The sequence below is a fragment of the Cynocephalus volans genome, chromosome 11, assembly GCF_027409185.1.
Source record: "Cynocephalus volans isolate mCynVol1 chromosome 11, mCynVol1.pri, whole genome shotgun sequence".
NCBI classification, from domain to species: Eukaryota; Metazoa; Chordata; class Mammalia; order Dermoptera; family Cynocephalidae; genus Cynocephalus; species Cynocephalus volans.
Genome location: NC_084470.1, coordinates 59728063 through 59743558, shown reverse-complemented (window position 1 = coordinate 59743558; position 15496 = coordinate 59728063). Strand labels below are relative to the sequence as shown.

Here is a 15496-nt window from a genome sequence, read left to right as displayed (position 1 = left end):
AAATATGGTCAAGAACAATCATATCAGCAATATTAATGATGTTCAACATCATGAAAACAACCTAAATGCCCACCAACAGGAAAAGCAACAAATTGTGCTATATTCATACACAGAATACTACACAGTGAGAAAAGAGGAAAAACCGCTGTACAGAACACAGATAAATTTCATAGGCCTAATGTTCAGCAAGAGAAGACAGACACGTGAACACATACATGTTCTACAATTCCACTTATATGAAGGTCAAGAGCAGCAAAACTAAGCTACAAGGAGAAACGTAAGAAGAGTGGTTACCGCTGGGGGTATGCTGATTGGAGAAAGGCACAATGGAACCTTACGAAAATACTCTGTGTCTTCATCTGAGTGGTATATACCTACATAAAAAATGTATCAAGATTCAGTGCTGCTTCTTGTTGATAAAAATTTTATCAAGCTGTACATTTATGATTTATGCATTTCACTACATGTAAATTATGCTTCAATTTTAAAAAATAGTGAATTCAATAAAATCAAACTACTAGGTTACCAGGAGATTTGGTGAAACATCCTTATTTACATAAGAGGAGATTTTCAAAGCCTGAAAAATGAGAAAATTCATAGGGATAATTTTGTTTGGGGCCTACTATCTGCCTGGCACTCACTGTCAACTAAGGTGAAGAGGACTCCCTCTGAGGGTCTTTGCTGCTAACTGATCACAAACACCAGAGAACACCAGAGTACCCCATACCAGAAAACATGGCTTTAATGCCTGTTTCACCACCTCAACAACTAGCCATGGTTGGGGTCATTTTTCTTCTTTCTCTTTTTTTTTTTTTTTTAGCAACAAAGGCTGTGCTTGAGGGTTGTGGTCTTGACCTCACCAAATTCTGGTGATTCTGGTAGTGGTATAAACCTCTCATATAGAAGATTCAGCCCTCCCTTCACCACCCAGAATGCTGCTGGCAGCCTTGCACCCACTCCTACAGGCAGCTCCTACACAGTGCCTAGCAGCCTCTCCAGCCCTTCCTCCAACACAGCCCACGTCTCCCTGACTCTGGAATTCCTTACATTCTCCTCCCTAAAGGACAACCCTCAGAAAACTCAGACTGAGAACAAGAAAACAAAACCTGGTCTACCACGATAGGGCTGAGCAACCTTGGTGAACATACAAGATGCAAAAATCTGAGTTTACTTGGCTTCAAAATTATTTAAGTATAAAACAGATTTAACGTTAAAGGTGTGAAATAACAGCAAAACAAACAAAAGCAACACAGGCACATGTTAAGTACCACAGGCACATGTTAAGTTCCTAGCACTGAGGAAAGGCCTGATAAATCCTGGTACATCATGTGACACTTTCCCTCAGAGGCAAATCCTACCTCAAGGGCAATGGGCTTGGGCCAGAGTTTCAGAGTCCTTATAAAAAAGATAAAGGCCAGACATGAACACAGCCCTTTGCCTCCGGATCCTTACAATAACAGCCTATCAGGCAGATTAGGCAGTGACTTTGTCTCTGAGGTGAGCACCAAGTCACTCTCACAGCACACACAGGCTTGGACTACCCATCAAATTTCAGGATAAGCTGGGGTGGGCCTGCACACAAAAAAGCCGGGACAGCTGACAAGTACCTGGGCATGGAGCCTGAGCCCACGGTACACCAAAGCAACATTCTGCCCCTCCACATGCCCACATCTTCAGCCATCTGCCAGCATGGCAGCAGCACCAGCAGTTGGCACACGTCCTATCTGTAAGGCAAGTCTCTGTACCCAGAGCCTGAGACCAGGTTTGGCCAGGACCACAGCCCAGAGAGAGTTCCAGTATTCACCCAACCCACCTAACCTGATGGCACAGATAAAAGAAAAGACTGATTCTGACTGATCTCATTTCTCCACTTCCTTACAGCTGGGCTATGCCCTATATGGAGAAGCAGGAAAATCCTCAAAAAGAGCTTTCAAACACAGCAAAAGTTTGTAAAACAGAAAAATCATAGGACAGAATTTGAGGCAACCATTTAAATCACCAGGACCAACATAATTTTACAGATAGGGAAACCTAGGCTTCCAGAGTCTCCCAGACTGAGCAATCACACAGTATGAGAAAAGACACACCCTCTCCTAAAGCTGAACAACTTTTTGCCAATCAGAAACCTATACAAACAAAGGGGGAAAGAAAGAGAGGAAAGCTGAAGAGAGGGTACAAGATAGGAGAAAGATAATGAAAGGCAAAGAAGTTGAAAATTAGGGGAAAGGGGCAATGTGAAGGCAGTGGAAGGACCTAAGAGGAGGAAAGTGCTGTGAACCTATCCTGGTGAATCAGGCCAGAGGAGACCAGAGGAGACATCCAGTCTCCTCTTGTAAAACCTGCCACACCCTTGCTGGGAAGACTGGTTTGCCAAGGATTTCTAGCCAGTCTCTTCTCAGGTCCCACAGTCTTCCTACAGGAATAGCGCTCTGAGTACCTACAATGAACAAAGTGTGAGACAACAAAAGGAAACCAGCACTCCAAAGGAAAGACCCAAACCACCCCCTGCTTTGCCAAAGGGACCAAACCAGAGGCTGATGAAGCCTTTGGATCCAGCTGCCAATTTACAGGAAATACAGAGAACAGCAACCCTGAGACACACAATCTGCTAAATCTGGACTGTCGAAAAGTCTACAAACCCAGGTTCTTCAGCAGGTAATTTTAAGGAAAAGGGATAGAAGGGAAAACTGAAGATTAAAGAGACTTAAAAGGTATACCAAATTCAAAACAGGGACAAAATTAAACTACATTACCCAAGAATGCACACTCAGGAGGTAAAACTATAAGGAAACAAAGGCCAATCATCTCTCCAAGGTCCTCTCCCTGATCTCTCATACCACCCTCTGAGATGGGCCTAGCCCCCCAACCCACCTTATAAGAATCAGAGGCATACAGAGACTTGCCTGTGGTCACTTGCCAGGGGCAGGACTCTGAGGGTTTCCAAATCACACTATCTTCTGAAAAATACAAACCGAGGAGAAATAATCACTTCTCCTTCTTCTTCTGACTGGTCAAGGCAGGAGTAGAGAACATATCTTCTCATCCATCGCTAGATCCATCCCCAGGGCCTATCACAGAGCCCAGGACATGACAGTGACTCAAAAACTGCCTGCTGACTATATGAGGTAGTGGATATGTAATCAGCTTGACTGTGGTAATCAGTTCACAGTCTATATCAAATTATCATTTTATATACCTTAAATACATACAATTTTTATTTTCAATTATGCCTCAACAAAGCTGGGGGGTAAAAAAAAAAAAAACTACTCGCTAAATGAACAAATGAATAACTGAAAGCCATCATGGACAGGACCTGCCCACTGGGTATCAGCTGACAGTCCCCTCCATTGTCTATAGGTTAGCCTGTCTTGTAAAGCTACTTAGTAGTCAGTGTTTAATCTTAAACTCTTCTTAGATCAAATTTCCCTTTTTTCTTTAACCTTTTGCAATAATAAACATAGGTTCATTAAGTGAGGTAATATGTGTAAAGTACTTAGAAAAGTACCTGACACAGAATAAGCACTTTAAAATGTATATACAAGATACAAAAAAAAAAAAGTATATACAAGATACTATAAATAATCTTAATACAGACACCCATAATTTCTTATGGGTATGACATTTCTGTGCTTAGAAATACACAGAACACATTTGCATACTACCTACACGGGTGAACCAGCTAAGGAACATGAATATCACTATGTACACCACTGGGTATCTTGCTTTCTCCACCCCAGATCCAAATCTGAAATAAAATTGCCAAGGTCAATAATCCCCCAACAATAACAAAGAGTCTGGGATTTCAGTGCCTCCCACAGAAATGGACTTATTTCCACACAAGGGTTTCTTTTCTTTCTACTGACATCCTAATCAGGTTCTGTACAGTGGCCTTGTCTCCACCACCTGTTCTGCATTGCCCCAGAACTACTCCAGGGCTGGGAGCAGCCCTGTGTGATGTTTCCCCATCTGTTTCCCCTCTACCTTATCAGAGGATACAGAGTGAGCATTTAGAGCTTTTTGTTTGTTTATTTGTTTTCGGGGGTTTTTTTTTGTCTTTTTTGTGACCAGCCACACCGCACTCAGCCAGTGAGCGCACCAGCCATCCCTATATAGGATCCGAACCCACGGCGGGAGCGCTGCTGCGCTCCCAGCGCTGCACTCTCCCGAGTGCGCCACAGGGTCAGCCCGAGCATTTAGAGCTTTATTTTCAGCTCACCTCTTGTGGTATATGCCATTTTCTTATCTGATAATGGCCAACAGCTCTACCCTCACCTGCCTCTAACACAAGGTCAGAGATTCAATGCCTTTCACTATCTGGAAATCATCTGGAACGTTTTCCACGAGGAACCCAGAGCTCAGCTCTCCTCCAACACAGAATCTTAAAATATGGCGCCTTCATCACCTGAAAGCTGAAACCCAATTTCCATCCTTAGGATGATCATTCTCTGCTCAGAAGTTGGCACTGGTGCCTGTTCCTTCGTCCTCCTCATACCCCAGGGCTCACCAACATGCTCTGTGTTTGATTTGTCCCTCAAGGAATCAGGAATCACAAAAAACTTCAGGGAAGATGTTGACTTTACAGAGTAAGGTTCAGACATTCCATACTAAGTTCAACCTATTAACCAGAAAAAACAAACAGATAAACAAACAAAAAAACCTTAGAATTCCTGTTCTAAAGAGTTCCAACTATACAGCTCAACTGAGTTTTTTGTTCCAGGTACAGAATCTGCTGCTGCCCAACACTCAACCAGGAATACCCACTTGTTCTAGGTCTCTCAAAACACATCTGTTGGCCAAAAAGTCAAAGTTTTTTAATTACAAATTACCCAGTAAGAAAGTCATCTGGGGAAAAAATAAGTACATGGATAGCTCTTTAGAACCAAAGGCTTTTCACAATAGTCATTCATTGCTGCTGATAACCCAAACAAAAATAAATGTTATACAAAAAAAGAAAACAGGGTTGGCCAGTTAGCTCAGTTGGTTAGAGCATGGTATTGGAACACCAAGGTCAAGTCAAGGGTTCGGATCCCATACTGGCCAGCTGCAAAAAAAGGAAAAAAAGAAAAAGAAAGGGAACAAAAGCACTTTCCAGTCACTCTCAACTCACATGGTGACCTTACTGATCTACACTCCTACTTCACTGGTGAGGTTCAAGAAAACAGATCTAGGTACATCGGAGAATCTCCAAAGAAACTTTAAAAACCTGGGGCCGGCCCGTGGCTCACTCGGGAGAGTACGGTGCTGATAACACCAAGGCCCCGGGTTCGGATCCCATATACGGATGGCCGGTTCGCTCACTGGCTGAGCGTGGTGCTCACAACACCAAGTCAAGGGTTAAGATCCCCTTACCGGTCATCTTTAAAAAAAAGAAAGAAACTTTAAAAACCTAAACAATGTTGCCTAGTTAAAAGACACCTTGGGGGCCGGCCCATAGCTCACTCAGGAGAGTGCAGTGCTGATGACACCAAGGCCACGGGTTCGGATTCTATATAGGGATGGCCAGTTGGCTCAGTGGCTGAGCGTGGTGCTGACAACACCAAGCCAACGGTTGAGATCCCCTTACCAATCCAAAAAAAAAAGACACCTTGGTCCTCAAACTGTTCTTTTTTTTTTTTTTTAAGATGACCGGTAAGGGGATCTCGACCCTTGGTTTGGTGTTGTTAGCACCACGCTCAACCAGTGAGCAAACCGGCCATCCCTATATAGGATCGGAACCTGTGGCCTTGGTGTTATCAGCACCGCACTCTCCCGAGTGAGCCATGGGCCAGCCCTGGTCCTCAAACTGTTCTAATCCTTTACTCATCTTGACAGGGGACAATACTTCCAAGAACCACTCTGCCCCAACAAGACAACAAAACACCCCATCCCTCTGAGCTCCACAGTCAGCAGTCAAGCTAGACCTGTTTTCTGGCAGGTACTAGAGGGCTGATGTCTAGGTCTTTGTTGGCTTTTTTAAGGAAGATATTTGGTACATGCAAAATAACCTATTATGTATGTAATCATAAAACATAATAAATACACCCCCGAATCCATCACTCAACCTCAGAAATATGTCCAGCTTTTATTAAATATCAGGGTCTTAGTTTACACTAACATGAAAAAGCACAGATAACAAGTAGTAATTTATGGAGGCATTGTGCAGGGCACATTACTAGCAAGCCATTTGTCCCTCTTCAGCAGCCTATGGAGAGGATACTCTATACCAATTTTAGTGATGCAGAGAGGTCAAGAACCTTACTCAAGGCCTAGTATCAGAGGGTCCCAGGGAACTCAGTACCTCTGGTAGATTCCTTCCTCGGCCTAGATTTCTACTGCTGAGGGCACTTGTTTCCAATGTCCAACATCATCACTTTCATGCCAAAAATCTTTCCTGCCTTACCAAAAAGCAAGGGCCCTCAGTGGGTAGAACTCACCTCTTGGGAAGTCATGACTCAAAATACCACAGTATGACCAGGCCCTATCTGAAAGAAGAGGACCAAGGTGTCTTTTAACTAGACAACATTGTTCAGAAGTTTACAAAACTCAACACCATCCTAGAACAAGTGCGGGCAGTGGAATCTAAGCATAGCCAAGTACATTTTATTCCTTTATTTGATAAAAAGAAAATGCCACTCCCAATCCTAAAACAAAGAAACGTACCACTCTGCCCAGGCAAAAAGATAAAATGGGCTAGAGGGTTTTTTTTCCTACAATAAAAGAAAAAATAAAGGTGAGAAGAAGGTAAACACCCAAGGCACTGCCAGTGCCAGCTGCTCCTTTCACAGAACACTTCCATAAATGACAAGGAAAACATACATACTGAAGCGTTATAGAAAGAATGGAATTTTTTCACTCAGAAGATTAAGAACAAACTATTCAGGACTATTCCAGAATCTCTGGGTTTCAGAAGAGCAAATTCCTCAGCAGCCTCCTCCATCTCTCCCCTGCACCCCAACACACACACACACACACACACACACACACACACACACACATCTATTCTTCACAGAACCTGCTAAAGCACAACAGCTGGTCACACATCTGGCTCCCTGCACGAAGGCAACATTCCTGAAAACAAATGGGCCGATGGCCTATTTGTCTAGTCAGTGAAACCATAAGTACATCTCATATAATTTTTTTTTCCAGAGATACAATTGGCCTAGGGTCAGGATTAGAACTGCCTGATGGACCAGGCAGCTTGTTCCCAGGGAAAAGCACCCATATCTGGAATAAAACTGTTTCTAAAAAAGCCTCTGGCTTTCCTTACCTGGAGACACATATTCTGGCATTTCACATCTTCAGCAAGTTCTAAAGTTGATTAAGGCCAAAATAAAGAAAACAAGAATTTAAAGTCAAATTTCATTCACAAACGGATTAATCCTATGCTTCCCAGTGGATTCAGAACACAGGAAAGGCCTAGAGAGAGCACCCAGCCTCCTGTAACCAGGCACTTAGCCACCCTTGGGAACAGCAGGCCTGCTTCTCCAAATATAGCCTCAGATCTGCTACAAGAGTGAGCTCAGGCCTGCAGAGGGGTCCCCAAGAATGTTTATCAAGACATGACAAAACCAGAGGGCAGACAAGGAGGCAAACAAAGCACAAGTGCCATCCTTCGGAATACTACTGAACAGCAGGGTAGCATGTGAGGAAGCAACAGCTTGCTGGGCTCCCAGCTCCTTAGCACCCAGTGACCACAGACCAGACACAGAGTCCATGGCAGGCCTAATACTGAAGCAGAGAGCTCTGCCCAAAGGCACAGCCCACAATGGGCCCCATTCTCCCTGGAAGCCTATGGCAGGATGGAAAAGGGGAGGCCAGGACATTCCTCCACCCCCTCACACAGAAGGAAAGGGCACAGGCAGCCCGGGGCACTGGAGGCCTGCATAGGAAGAAAGCAAAAGCAGCCATTTTCTTCTCCAACTATTAGAATCAAAAGGGGATTTCCTTCCCCCCACGAAAAAGGACAACCTGAGGTGCCATCTGATTAAATCAGGTGGATTAGATGGCCTACACAGAAGACCCCTCTTTACTCAGCAATGTCCAACTAGAAGGAAAAAAAGCTTAGGGCTTTGAGGAGACAGGGGATCTCACGGGCCCTGTCAGCTCAGGGCTAGCACTACAAGATGAAGAATCAGCTTCTCCTGCTAAGGATTTCTTCCCTGTGCCAAGGAATCCAGGCACTTCTAAACTACTTTTAAAACTGGAGAAAGCAAGGACCAGCCCGTGGCTTACTCGGGAGAGTGCGGTGCTGATAACACCAAGGCCACGGGTTCGGATCCCTATATAAGGATGGCTGGTTAGCTCACTTGGGAGAGCGTGGTGCTGACAACACCAAGTCAAGGGTTAAGATCCCCTTACCGGTCATCTTTAAAAAAAAAAAAAAAAAAAAAAAACTGGAGAAAGCACATCTTCAGACTGGCAAACAAAGTTTTAGGTCTACACTTTGAACCTTCTGGCAAAATATTGTGATCTTCTCCAGGTAAGCAGAAACAACAGCTGATAGCATAAACCTACAGCAGAAGAAAGACATGAATTCTACAGTTATCTATTTGTGACTTTAATGAATTCTATTTTTAGATCTTTAATAAAGAGCTTCTCTTCTAGTCTCCTCCTACCAAATTTCTCCACTCAGGCAATTCAATCTTCCCAACACTACTCAAAAGTCTAAAAATATAAAAGACACTTCTTCAATCACAACTCACATAAGAGGTAGAACTTTCTCATTTTCCCCAAGACCTAGAATCCATCCATGCTCAAGGGCTACTCATCAGGCTGTACTCTGTTATAAAAAAAAATACCGGTAAACAAGGCTCCCTGAGGTCAAGGCAGATCTGACTCAAAGACAACCTACCAGCCGAAGCAGAAGTATGAACAGGACATTAACAGTGATGAGATGTACGTTTTATGGAAACATTACATTATGAAATTAGGATCCAGAAAATAAATGGTGTCCCAGGTTCTGATTAACAGCCAAATAAAATAGAAACACTATTTGGAACTCCATTATTGACTACATAATTTTTCTTGGCAAAATCTGGCTAGAGAAATCAACCCAGCCCTGGAGAACAACTGAACTAATTAAGAAAGGTGTTTATGATAACCAAGGCAGAACCAGTTCACTTCTACCATAGAGAGCCTTGGAAATCTTAAGCAATTCCCTATCAACCCCTGGGATGCCTAGGAGAAAATGCTCCTAGCACAGTGAAGAGGCAAAACACAGATAACCAGAATATTTGCAAAATCAGACACATCTTCCAATTTCATTATTCTGTTTCAATACATATACACCAATTAGTAGAAAGAACTCTGTAAAAGGCATTTCTTGTAGATTCTCATACTCTATGTACAAAAACAACATCCATAGAAATGAAGAGCAAATGCCAAAATAGGGAACTAAGCTCAGCACTGGCCACTGTTTCCCTGAATATGACACATCCTTCCAAGTGCTTCATTCATCATTGATCTTCCCCCAACTGGCACTCTACCCTATACTCAGGGTATCCAAGGGCTGTGACTGCTTCAGGAAGAATGAATCTGTGGCTGCACAAGCCCCCAGGGTCAGGGAACATTGAAATTGGGTTTTCCACATGGCTATAAAAATTGCAAATCCATGCAAGTCACAGAAAAAGGACTAGGGAAAAGGTACAAGTGCTTAAAAGTAAAAATCAATACAAACCTGTCAAAAGTTTTATTTTGTCAAAAGTTTTATATTTAATATTACATGGTGATAAAAAAAAGATTCTTAAAAACTTTAAGCATAAAGACTTTAATTACAACATTATCTATTATAACCAAAGTAAGAAATAACCAAACTGTCTAAGAATTGGGAATAGGTTAACCATTACAAATGTATTTCCGAGCTGGCCCGTGGCTCACTTGGGGGAGTGTGGTGCTGATAACACCAAGGCCGTGGCTTCAGATCCCTATATAGGGATGGCTGGTTAGCTCACTTGGGAGAGTGTGGTGCTGACAACACCAAGTTAAGGGTTAAAATCCCCTTACCGGTCATCTTTAAAAAAAAAAAAAGAAAAGAAAAGAAATGTTTTATTTCCACATCATGCAGATAGGGTTAAAGAAAAAACTATTGTATTTATAGAACAATGTTCATCCTATAATGCTAAGAGGGGAAAGGCAGAATAAAAATTAAATCTATACACTAACTTAAACACAAGGGCCATCTCTGGAATACACTCAGGAAGTGAGGGGAGGAGGACAACAGGTGGCTGGAGGAAGGGGAATCAGGGGCTGAAGGGATGGGTGAGAGGAAAATTTCTTTCCTCTGTAAAATCCTTTTGAACTTTTTTTTTTTTTTTTTTGCTGGCCAGTACAGGGATCCGAACCCTTGACTTTGGTGTTATAACATTGTGCTCTAACCAACTGAGCTAACCAGCCAGCCCCATCCTTTTGAACTTTTAAAGTTCATTGTTGTATTTCCTATTTAAAGAAATCAAATTGGGGGGACAAGGGATTTTTCCTTTCCTTTCCACTTTTATCTTCCACACTTCTTATTTTAAGTATGTGTATTATTCGATAGAGCTCCTTCCCTACTATTAGTGTTTTAAAATTCTGTAGTTAATCATTTTGCCAAGTACACGATTATCCCTCATCTTTCTTTTGCAGAAATCTCTCTTTTCAAGTACCTTACCTCACCTTCTAGTGTTAGGCTTCTTTAAAAGCCTTATCTTCCTCAAGAGCAGAGGCCCTGCAGGAAAAGAAGGAAACAATACTGGACACCAGTGGATGCCCACAACCAAAAGAGAATTATACCACAATGACCAACTCCAAAGGAAGTGGGTAATGCCACTCAGTCTCCTGCTCACAATACCAATTAGTCACCCTTGTCAAAGGTCATAGTAAGAAAATGAAATGTTTTCTGTAGTAATTCCAGGACCAAAAATTATAAACAGTTTCAAAGATATAAAATAATTCCAATGTCTGTATTTTAGACAATGGTATTTTAAAAAACAATTAACTCAAGAAGGTGTAACTGATATGCAAAACCTCAACATTATGAAATGAACCTCATGACACACAAGATAAAGACATCGGTCATAAAAGTGATTTTTTTAATATTCAGCTGATTCTTCCCACTAGAATCCTGCTTCTAAAACATAAATATAAATTAGGTCAACATACTGCTAGAGTTTCATTCAGAGTTACTTCACTCCAACACAGAATGGCTTCACCAACTTTGACACCCTCAGTTTATGATCTTGCATTACTGCATCTCATCCATCTTTCCACCCTGGACCCAGAGCAAGACTAAGAAAATGCTCAGCTGTCAAACCTAAGAAATAGGAAAATAGGAAACCCTATTCATTAAGGCTAAATTAAGCCCTTTGGCTGGTGTACGTTTGTAAACTACTCTAATCTCTATTTTTAGAAATTGCTTTCTGAGCAGTATTACTGATTAATGATCAGAGTGAAGGGGGACGGTCAAAAGTCAAAGCAAGTTATGTGACTCTTAGAAAGACTGCTTTAATAGCAAGGCACAGACACGCAAAGACAACTGTGAAACGACCAGATTAATCACCGGTTTATTCAACTCACCATCACCTTACTCCAGGCCTAATGTATCAATAATGGAAAAGCAGAAGAAGGGGGCTTAAGAAGCAACAATTCAGTAACACTGGCATAAACGCAGAAACACTTCAAGTGGAAGGTGAGAAAACTTACTCTAGAAAAGGACAGAGAAATCTGTGACTAATACACAGCACATACTAAAGAACACACTGCCTGAATTCATGCCCACTTCGAGTTCCTCTAACATTCAATACTCTATGGTCCCCATGTGAGTACCCTCTGATGTTCATATCAGCGTTTCTTACTTTCTCTGATACTCTGGGAGTCTCCAGCCCCCAAGCAGTCACACTCTGCAATGGTTCAAGTCTAAATAGCATACAAGGGAACCTGGTTGTCAAATCAAACTTAGCACTGACTGCCTAAATGGGACAGAACAAAATACACAAGGACTCACTCTTATTTTTGCCCATCCATAAAATGGATCTATCACCACTTGTCATTCCACTAGGCTAGTTGTATGCCTCTTATCAAGAAGGCTATGACCAAAATAAACCCAACTCAAAAGGGCAAGCACAGGCAAGGGGACTCCAACTTCACACCACCATGGGCCACCCTTAGTTTGCCCTATACAGGTCAAGTCTGCGAGCAGATGGCAATTCTTTGAAAGGAAGCTCCAGCCTACCATGATTCTCAGTCACCCAAACTGGAGCCACTTTAAAACACACTGGTCCCCTACCCCACCAACTGGGTCAACACATCCTGCTATTTCCTTCATAAGTTAACCCCTTCCTCACAATTACTCATTGCCACCCTGGTCTACCTCCTTCACCTGTATCCCTGCAAAAGACTCCAAACTGGTCTCCTGGCTTCTCACTCCTTCCTGTCAGGGACAAAGGCACCACCCTACCCCTCAGAACTTCCAGGGGCTCTCCACTGGCCCAGCTCAGCCTTCAGGTCAACATTTTGCCCCACCTTTCCCCAGGGGAAACTTCTTCTGGCTCCAGTCTGCATACTTCTTGGTCCTCAGACCAAGGTCTTTCCCTCCTCCACCCTTTTCTGATCACCCAAGGACAGCCCCTCATCTTCCCTGCCCATCACAAAGACTCAAGCTTCCTCCCGTCCTGGAGCATAGGGGGACCCTCTTTTATTCCAAGTCTCCCAAGTTCTCACAAGCGCTTGGCTGATGCTGCCTTCAACCTCCTCTTCTCATTGTCACTTCCTGCCCCTTCTATTCAACAGTAGGCCTCTGCTGGTGCCAGCACCATTTGGGCCCCTTACATCTGCAGAACTGACTTGTCTTGAACCTTCTTTCTCTTTGCTCCACTACTGACCACTGTCCTTGTTCAGGTCCACTGTCTCCCCAGTGGACAACAGCAGTGACCACTTAGCCTCCAATCTCACACTGGGTACTCACTTCTTAAAACCAAGAGTTGATCCCACCACAGCTGTGCTACAAGACCTTCAAGGCTCCCTGTTGCTACATTAACTCCAAACTCCTCCATGTGGCATTCTGGCCCCAACCCAACCTCCCAGAATACCCAAAAAAGGTGCAAAGTCTTCTCCCTCCCACCACTTGCTTCTGCTTACCTCTTTTCCTACTACAGAGTTGTGCTCTTCCTGCCACTGCCCCTCACCAGTCAAACGACTAAATCCTCTATTTTTTTTTTCTTTTAAAGATGACTGGTAAGGGGATCTTAACCCTTGACTTGATGTTGTCAGCACCACACTCTCCCAAATGAGCTAACCGGCCATCCCTATACAGGGATATGAACCTGTGGCCTTGGTGTTATCAGAACCACACTCTCCCAAGTGAGCCACACGCCAGCCCTAAAACCACTAAACCTTCCTGAGGTCCAACTCAAATGCAGTCCTCTCTGGCCTAGGACACAAGCTCCTTGGTTTACCACAGCATGGTCCCCACAGCAACCAGCACAGGCCCTAGAAGGCTCTGACAAGCTTTTGAGATAAGGTTTCTGAGATGAGTCCCTTCACAGCATGTTTCTAGAGTTCCATGTGGGGTTCCTGATCACCTCTCCCATATTGTCCTGTCTTATGTCCACCACTAGATACCTGGGCTTGGTCTTTGGCAAAGAAGCACCCAACTGAGGCCACCATTGTCAGTTTGATGCAACACAAATGCAGATGGGAATAGACAGCCAAATGTTCAACCTGGGTTCAAATCCTGACTCTTGTCACATGATGACAGCTGTGTGACCTTCGGCACATTCCTTCTTCTGTGACTCAGTTTCCTCAGCCAACATAAAGCATGCTCATAAGCATTAGTGACAGTGCAGGTAGAATAGAAACAGAAGACCTTTGGCTGCCACTGATGTAGGTCTATCACACTGCTGACCTAGGGAGCAGGAAGGGCTGGAACAACTATGAGGTAAAGGATTAAATATATTCTCATCTGCCTCAACAAGGATGAAAACACATCTACTTTTAGAGGTTAAGACACCTGTTTTACCTAAGAGGAAATGAAATGTCCCAGGTTCAAGCAGGAGATAAGGTTTTTAACAATCAAATGCCAGGTCTCTCCTTTCCTAAGCATCAACTCCGTATAACTGGCCCCCAGGATCCCTCGAAACCCCATCACTCTCAATGCTTAACTGACACCAGCAAATTTGTGCGTCATACCTATGGCAGTCAAAAGAGGTGGTTTAAACCCTTGGTCATGGGCCGAGCCCGTGGCGCACTTGGTAGAGTGCTGCACTGGCAGCGCGGCAACGCTCCCGCCGCGGGTTCGGATCCTATATAGGACTGACCGATGCACTCACTGGCTGAGTGCCGGTCACGAAAAAACGACAAAAAAATAAATAAATAAAAATAAAAAAATAAAAAAATAACCCTTGGTCATGCTTGGTCTTCCAGCCCACGCATTCCTGAATGCAGGTCTTCCCCCATTATGGCTTGACATTTCTTCTTCACTATCTTTTCAGCTTCTCTTCTCATATGGCTCCGCCTCTCTCCTTCTCTCTCCTGCTGACCAAATTTACTGCCATAGGTCCTGGCGCCCTCCCCTTCCTGCAACTCCTTAAGTGGCCACCAACAACATCTTTCCAAACACAGGTCTGGATCATGCCACTCCATGATTAAAAAGCCTTCCCAGGCTCCTGCATGCTAAAGGTGGAACTCCTTAGCACAAGGAAGGCCCAGGGCTCCTGCCTGCCAAGCTGGAGGACTCCCAGGTGCTATTTTAGGTGCTCATGTACATGTGATTCCCTGTGTCCAGGCCTTCATGTCCCCCAGCTAATTCCTGCTGGCCCTTAAAGCCGCAGCTCAGGAGTCTCTCTCTTTAGACTACCACGTAAGCACACTCAATGGGCAGACACTTCTAATCATGGATTCCCTGTTTCCCACTGCCCCCCAAACCGAGTTCTTTAAGCACAGAAACAGAGTCTTCTACATGGGTCCCCAGGATCTATCAAAGAATTTGGCAAGTAGTGAAGCCAAATATTTGTTAAATGAATAAATGCATTTTGCCAAATCAATTTTTTAGAACAGTGAGAACTTGCCCTCTGCCTCTTTCAACAGAGACACATATGAACACCAGCTTTCATGTTCCAATGAGGTGTGTGTTGTCTATATAAAGCTGCTTACACTTTTACACAGTATCCCACAGGCCTGGAACAGGGTCACCTTCTGCATCCAACTCCCTACTGGAAACTTTTCTCCAAGAAACAGCTCCTCAGCCTCCTTTAAGCATGCAGGCCATGAGCTCTTCTTCCTTCGCTCCAAGGCAAAAAAAAAAAAAAGTTCAACTTCTGCATATTCAAACTGTGGATTTTTATGCCTCCAAAACGTGTTAAAGTCGAACTCCTTTTTAGAGGAAGAATATCCCAAAATTATAATGTCTCTGAACACTAAGCATAGAACAGCCTAATAAAATTACAATACTCCATCTTTACCAGACTTTCCAAAACACCTGGAAGCACATCCAACTCTTTATCTGGACTTAGGTCCTATAAACACCACAATCTCTTCACCGGAGTCT

General features: G+C 43.5%; 1 protein-coding gene across 4 annotated transcripts in view; it reads right to left on the bottom strand.

Annotated features, from left to right (window-relative positions):
* The window catches only part of DAG1 (dystroglycan 1), a 62098-nt gene that overhangs the window by 45478 nt on the left and 1124 nt on the right, over positions 1–15496 (bottom strand). Inside the window, exon 2 of one of the 4 annotated variants that reach the window (XM_063113779.1) lies at positions 15103–15234. The exons of 2 other annotated variants lie outside the window; for them this stretch is intronic. The gene's annotated coding sequence lies outside the window, so the exon portion shown is untranslated. The remainder of the gene's footprint in view (positions 1–15102; positions 15235–15496) is intronic. One more of the 4 variants, XM_063113780.1, reaches the window with a different exon arrangement.